This window comes from Myxine glutinosa, unplaced genomic scaffold (assembly GCF_964187855.1).
Source record: "Myxine glutinosa unplaced genomic scaffold, kmMyxGlut1.1 SCAFFOLD_1853, whole genome shotgun sequence".
Classification (NCBI taxonomy): Eukaryota; Metazoa; Chordata; class Myxini; order Myxiniformes; family Myxinidae; genus Myxine; species Myxine glutinosa.
Window position 1 is genome coordinate 65,001 of NW_027617948.1, and position 8,297 is coordinate 73,297.

The window sequence follows — 8,297 nt, forward strand, 5'->3', positions numbered from 1 at the left end:
GTCATTTAGTGGTGGCTTTACGAAATTCCGGCATGACGTGACAAAATGTACGGGCAGGTACATTTGACGATTGGCTTCACAATCGGGTATATAAGGGTTATTGCATTCTGTATTAGTGGAAAACAACTGCTGCACGTCTACAAAAGTTATTGCCGCTTCCCCTGGAGATGGTCCGTCAACTCGACAATGCTGTTTGTCATTTAGTGGTGGCTTTACGAAATTCCGGCATGAAACAGCATGCTATTGCTCGGCAGTATGGCATCACTCAAGGTCAGGTGTCAAAGATCCTGAAACGAAATGCTCAGTGGGGTGTCCCTCCTCCAATACCGAGGTCAGGACGTCCCCGCAGAACTACAAGGAGGGATGATCGCCAGCTGCACCGGTTAGTCCGCAATGGCCGTACCAAGTCAGCTAATCGGCTTAGGGCTGAGTGGCAGCAACTGACAAATGTGCCTGTATCCAGAAGGCTAGTCAACCAACGACTGGTTCAAGCAGGCTATCGTGCCAGGCGTCCCCTGAGAAAGCCACGTCTGACCAGACAACACCGCCAGCGCCGATTGCAGTGGGCCAGAGAGCACCGTCAATGGCAGCCAGGACACTGGAATCACGTGATCTTCAGTGACAAGTCTAGATTTCTGGTCTATCGTCAATATGGCCGCGTCCGAGTGCGCAGACAAGTGCATGAAGCCTACAACGAAGATTGTATAGTGCCAAGAGTCCAAGCTGGAGGTGGTGGGGTGACCGTTTGGGCTGATTTTCATGCAGTGGGCAAAACTGACCTGGTTGTTCTGAATGGAAACCTGAACCAGTTCAAGCACAGGGCCATTCTGGAAGAAACATTGCTTCCATTTGTTCGTGCAGCCTTTCGAGGAAACTTTGTCTTCCAAGATGACAATGCACGGCCTCATTGTGCTCGCATGATCCAGCACTTTCTTGCTGACCATGGTGTAGAGCATATGGAGTGGCCTGCCATGTCCCCGGATATGAATCCGATAGAGAACTTGTGGGCAGAATTAACGCGTCAAATCGACAACTTGGACCAGCAGCCTGCCTCTGTGCATGAATTGCAGCAGGCTATTGTGACTGCATGGCAAGCAATTCCTGTCCAAATCTTGGCAAATCTCGTGAACAGCATGCCTCAACATGTACGTGCTCTCCTGAATGCTCGTGGGGGTTACATGAAGTACTGAACTGTAATTTTACTGTCCGTAATCCCAGTCGTAATTTAACTTTTGTTTTTGTTAAAAAAAAATTTTGGCTAATGTGCAAAATAAAGAGATACTTCTGGAAAACGTACAGAAGTTTAACACAGTACTGTCCGTGAATCGAGTTCAATATCAGTTTTCATCACTTTCAAGGATCAATTTATTTGCTTCGAAATGTCAAATGTGGTTTTTGTTTCTTTTAAAGGTCACATTAACAAAATCTAGAATAATTTCAACATAATTCCAATGAACTTTTGGTTCTAAGTCATCTTGAAAAGTAAGTTCACCCCCACAAAAAAATATTCCATATTAAATGCCAAGTCTGTATGTATGTATATGTATATATATATATATATATATATATATATATATATATATATATATATATATAAAAATATATATATATATATATTAGGGTGGAGCTTTTAAAAATTTTAAAAACTCAATTTTTTTCTGAACGTCTTACCCCCTTAATCTGTTCCATATAATATAGAAACACTGTATAAAAAGATTGAGCACTAAATTATTATGTTTAGGGGTAGCTCAAGGGCCTCAAAGAATATGAAAATTATAAAAATTCAACGAATTACGAGTATATCAGACTATATCTTAATTTATTTTAAACAACACACTTGAACACAGTATTTATTTTTGAACACGTTAATAGTGAATTCTTTGTTCAGTTTCTGACAGAGTTCATAGTATCAGTCTGAATGTCCAGCAAACCCCAAATTTATTATTTTCATGGCATCCCGGACAGTGTATGTTTTCTGCTATCAGGGTACATTCTGCGATGGTCGACAACTTGCAGCAGGAATTGCAGCTGAGTTTCATCGCGGGTTATCAACCCACTGTACTCCTGAATGAGTGCCACTCCACGTTCAGCGTAGTCATTGACAACTTTTAGAGAGTTGACTGTTTCTGCAGCCTGCTTGTAGTCGTCTCTGTCATCCCACAAGTCCGGATCAACCGCGAGAAATCCATCTGGAAGTTCCGTCATTCGCAGAAGTTTCATTGACCTTGCTGTGACGAAATCTTCCAAGTTGTTGTCCTTGAATGAATCAAGAGCAACAGTGATTCGCTTGGAATGATCCTGATCTTGGTCTTCTTCATTCTTCATGGCACTCACCATCAGTCTCTTGGTTGACGAACTGACCCGACTGTCGAAGAAAGCCTAGCTAACAAGTTCCTGTGACAAGTACCACACGTGATTGGAAAACTTGCATGATGTTGACTGAGATGGCTGGATGGATTGATGAGTATTTAAGCAGTGACTTCAGCAGCAGCAGGTCACTGTAAGGAGCACCTGATGCTTGAGGTGCAGAGATCCAGGCTGTCAGGTAGACACGTACTGTGAATACACACACATCACGTAATCCTCTCTTTTCTGCAGGAGTCAGTTTGAATTGAGCCTTGAACATCCAGATCTTGAGACAGTATATTACTTTGGACATCCAGCGGGCGTGGTGCATTGCTCCGGGTGACATGAATCGCACTCCTCTGGCAGGAGCAGCACCGAGAAAGACAATCACAAGTTCCAAGAATTCTTTATAATCATCTCTCGGCTGACTCTGTTCAAGATGCTTGTTGGCATAATCGATAGTGCCTTGCTTTATGTCTTCCACTAGACTTGCCACATCATCAGCTGCAATCCCTGGTTCATACTTGGCCGTGTCTATGAAACCCCAGTATTCCTGGAAGCGTTTGAAGAGTGGAACCTCGGGAGAAGATTTGGCTCCCAATCCCATACACACTTGGAACACTGCACCAATTATCAATTCCATAATGTGATGCCTGCAAGCTAGTGACAAGAGCTCCTTCTCAAGCTTCTGCTCTAGGAGGACACAGGCACCAACAATCCGACCAGTGTTTGAGCTGGTCGTGTCAAAACACATAGCTCGGATGCTGTCGGCTATGCCCCAGTCTTCAATGGCTCCAAAGACAGCAGCAGCCTGAGCCTCGCCTGTTCCAGATGGAAGCTTGGCAACTGTGAGTAGCTGAGAAACTCCTTTCCCTGAAACCAATACTGGCAGGTGATCAAGCTTCTCTTTTCCAATTAGATCAAGGATCAGTTTGCCGTCCCAGTGAACAACAAGGGGAACGTTACCCTGAAACTCCGTCTTTATATTTGCAGATCTCTGGACTCGGTGTTGTACTCTTTGTCGGCGAATTGAGTCTCTGTTTAGAGCAAGTTCATCAATGTTCTGTCCCAAGCTTTTGGCAGTTTCTGCTATAACAAAAACGGCTTTGCGGTCTGACACTTTTGTGCGATCTAGAGCGGCTGCGAGTTCTTCAGTAACGACAGTTTTTCGCCCCCTCTTTCTTTTTTGTGTCTGAAATGTGATGCCTCCAGCAGCTCCCTCACTTGCATTGTCCCCAGTTTCCATCTTTTCACTATCTTCTGCTGAGCTGTTTTCAGATTCAGAACCAGATGAAATCAGTTCAGCTGTAGAAGCTGCTAACTGTTTCATTTGCTCCATTCACTGTCGCCTGGCAAGCATTTCCTCCTCTCTTTTGGACGCCGTTTTCTCCTTCGCAGCAAGCTTTACATCTACTCCAGCCAGCGACCCCCTTCTTCCCTTTTCTCGCTGGGCTAACAAGAAATCCTTGTCTTCTTGTAATACTGATGTATTGGTCAGAGCATCAGCATGAGCGACATCAAAAAGGTCTTCAAGCCTGGAAACAAAAGCCGACTCTCTCGCGAGTTGAGTTGGTGACGTTCGCGCTTTGTTCTTTTTCAGAAGACGCCATTCTTCAAATGTCTGCTCAAGCTTGGTTTGGCAGTTTTGATGAGCTCTCATCGGGATTCTAGCTTTCCTCCAAAAGTTAGCTATTTCCGTGATGGTAACATCCGACGATTGTCTTACGGTCTCCTTCAGATCGAGATGGTGATGTAGGAAGAATCCAAGAGCCATACGCAATGATGGCAACTTGCTGACACTTAATTCAGTCACAGAGTCGCCAAGGAGATACAACTTGGTTTGAGATCTTGTTGCTTTTTCCACAGATGACATTTTCAATCAGATATGAATCTGAAAGAAGTAGAACATAGCATTAAGAAATTAAGAATCAAGAAAATTCAAACAGTTCTATTAATAACTGAGCAGTGAGCACAATGCCTCAAGCAATTACACAAACATACTGCTGCAACAGTGTTGCAGCTGTTGCTTAGTCAGCATAGTCAGTCCATTGAGTCCAAACAGTAAAGAAGTCTGAACATGTCTGGAAAAAAATTCATAGAAAATTTGCATTATCAATTTATCAGAAAAACAATGGGATTCGGATGATTGGTTGGATAATAGATATGAACCAGTTGAACCACAATGATTATGCTTCTATAATCTGTGACAATATTATACCATGTTTATACACCCATTGTGTCTGTGATTCTCTGCAAAGCCTGTGATAACTTCGTTTTTATTTTCAAATAGTGTTCTGTGATACACCTATGTACAGTGTTTTAGTGTTTACTTTTAGATACTATGGTGATAAGCGTTCCCAGGTCAGCGCTACATCTCATTTTAGCATTTATTGTGTAGCAGACTCTAGCTCAACGAACATTTTACTCTTTTATTATAACAGATATTGTGTATGTACAATGTACATATTACTACTGTAATTATTTATTTCATGGAGCACAGAGTTTTATAATTTAAAGGTTTTATCTGTGTTCCCAGTAATTAATTTTACCACAATGATTGCATGTTGTGTGTATGACGATAGGAGAGAGTGTCAATTTACTTAGTAGTTAAAATTGGGTTCTTAATTTATCAACAGATTTAATCTATTATCAGTAGTATGTGAAATAAAAGGGTGGCCGCAGCTTTGGGGTATCAGAAACTTTACCATCATTGAGCTACCCCTAAATATTGTTCAATTGTGCTCATATTTTGCCAGAATTTTAATTTCATATATAGGAACACATTGAGAGGGTAAGAAGATCATATTTCAAAAGTTCAGAAATAAGCTCCACCCTGATATATATATACATATATACATATATACATATATGTATATATATACACAAAGAATTAAGTTAAGCACCCCCCCCGTTTTTTTACAACCTCGCACATTACAAGTTTGTTGTCGTCAAAACAGTGTAATATACCCATGATATTGCTATATTTTCTGGAGAAGTGATATTATGGTCAAACATAACAATCATGCCGTTTTCAATATTTTATTCTGAATAATTTAAGGTGAAATTTTTTGGGAATTTTAGGCATATTTTCACCTCAATTTAAGTATGGAGCTATAGGTCCATCACGGACAGTGTGGATGACGTTTATGTTTTCTAACGTACAGTCATTGTTCTGAGAAGACCTCTAGCGATCTTTGCGTCAATAACGTGTGTAGGACCCACGTGATCGGATCACTGACTCAACCCTACGTCTCATAGACCCTGTAAGCCGTCGTATGCGTTGCTGTGGCAGGTTGTTCCATTCCCGATGTAATGCACGTTCCAATTCATCCAGATTGGCTATTGGAGGGACCATCTTCGCAATTTGTCGTCCCAACATGTCCCAAACGTGCTCGAGGGGGTTCAACCTGCCACAGCAACGCATACGACGGCTTACAGGGTCTATGAGACGTAGGGTTGAGTCAGTGATCCGATCACGTGGGTCCTACACACGTTATTGACGCAAAGATCGCTAGAGGTCTTCTCAGAACAATGACTGTACGTTAGAAAACATAAACGTCATCCACACTGTCCGTGATGGACCTATAGCTCCATACTTAAATTGAGGTGAAAATATGCCTAAAATTCCCAAAAAATTTCACCTTAAATTATTCAGAATAAAATATTGAAAACGGCATGATTGTTATGTTTTTATGTGACCATAATATCACTTCTCCAGAAAATATAGCAATATCATGGGTATATTACACTGTTTTGACGACAACAAACTTGTAATGTGCGAGGTTGTAAAAAAACGGGGGGGGTGCTTAACTTAATTCTTTGTGTATATATATATATATACAGTGAAACCTTGACTTACGAGTTTAATTCGTTCTGTGACCGAGCTCGTAACTCAATTTGCTCGTTTCTCAAATTAAATTTCCCCATTAAAATGCATTGAAATGCTATTAATCCGTTCCAGCCCCCCAAAAACCACACCAATTTTTTTTTAAATATACAGTATATATAAAAATATCTCGCGCTTTATATTTCACCTGTATGCAGCATACAAGTTGGCAGGATGGCCTGGACTGGAGGTACGCAGACTTGACTCTAAACTGTCCAGCCTGGGTTTGAATCCCGACCCAGCTATAACCTGTCATGGGTGAATCACAGGCAGGGTGATTCATCAATGTGTGTACCGCTAAACTGGGCGCCCCGTTTGCGTCCCATTAGTTGTTGGATGTTAAGGATCTCACCGTGTTTTCCACAAAGAGAAGGCGAGCTATCGCCGGCACTCTGAACAAGTTGTGGCCTGGCATGCTCTTCTCCTCTGCCGTTATATACGTCCTCCTCGGCATCTTTTTCCAGAAGAGCCCTGTCTCGTCACAGTTGAAGATTTGCTGGGGGATGTATCGTTCGGCTTCTATCAGTTCGGCAAAAGTTATAATAAAATCTTCAGCTGCCTTCACATCCGAGCTTGCTGCCTCACCATGCCTGACGACGAAGTGAATGCCGGTCCTCTTCTTAAAATTATCAAACCATCCCCGACTGGCTTTGAATGACTCTTCCGATGCCTCGTCCGTTGATGTTCCCGCCGTCTGCTGCACCAAATCCCCGTAAATGTCTCGGGCCTTCTCACACATGATGCTCTCGGTCACGGTATCTCCTGCGAGCTGCTTCTCCGTCAACCACACAAACAACAACTTCTCCATCTCTTCATGGATAGAGGTCCGGAGCTTTGAAATAATCGTAACGCCCTTGGCTGGCGTTATAGCCTCTATCGACTCCTTCTGCTTCAAAATCGTACATATCGTAGAAGTACTACGATCGTACTGCCTCGCCAAGTCGACAACACGCACACCTCGCTCATGTTTTTCGACGATTGCGTGTTTTATATCCAAGCACATCATCCTCTTCTTCTTCTCAATACTGCCCTTTGCACTCAATTTCTTAGGACCCATGGTTAAAACGAAGAAATTTTCCAAAATAACCAAAATGCGAAAACAAAGCAGCAGCGATATACGGCAGAGATGCTTGCACGGCAAGATAACCACGTGACCGGAACCCACCTGGTGGCGGGTGGCGTAAGCTCGTAACTCAGATCTCGGCTCGCATCTCAAAGCAATAAACCGCCCGAGCAACGGCTCGTATCTCGGAAAACTCGTAAGTTGGTGCACTCGTAAGTCAAGGTTTCACTGTATATACATATAAATATACAGTATATATATATATATATATATATATATATATACATATATATATATATATATATATATATATATATATAGATATAAATATATATATATACACACACACACAACCACATCGCACCACAACCTGTTGAACACCATTTACGCATGTGCAGTGAGAAACTCTGGCGTTAAACTCACTCTTTCCCTGTAAAACTCGCTGTCTGCCATGGGTTGTAAGGTACCGGGTATGATAAAATGCGTAAATTAAAAATGGGCCCAGAATGGTGTGCTGATGCTTTCATTGAGTTTCACAGGAGGGTCATACCGGTTGTTGAAAAGAGCATTCTAAATTCACCTTTTCAAATACCATATGAGTACTATTGCTCAAGCAAATGTGCAGTACCTCCTCCTTATATAAGTATATGTGATAAAGTGACCCCTTTATCAGGCATCTATTTATTACACGTACACAGGGTAGGGACGGTGGAAAAGGGAAATGGCAAAATTGGGAAAAGGAACAGAAGGGAAGAAGATAGGGATGGAGGTATATCTTTGTGTACTTATAGGTAAGGACTAGGGAGGAAACTATAAACCTACTATGTATTACCCTAACATAAAATTTATCTTGGAATCCACACATTACACAAATAGCAAGTCTGCCTCGAATCAACTAGAAGTCCTGTTCAGATGTCGAATATTCTTCTCCTTTGAACAGTTGCTTCAACTATATAAAGGATTGATTTGTCCGTGTATAGAGTACTGCTCTCATATCTGGGG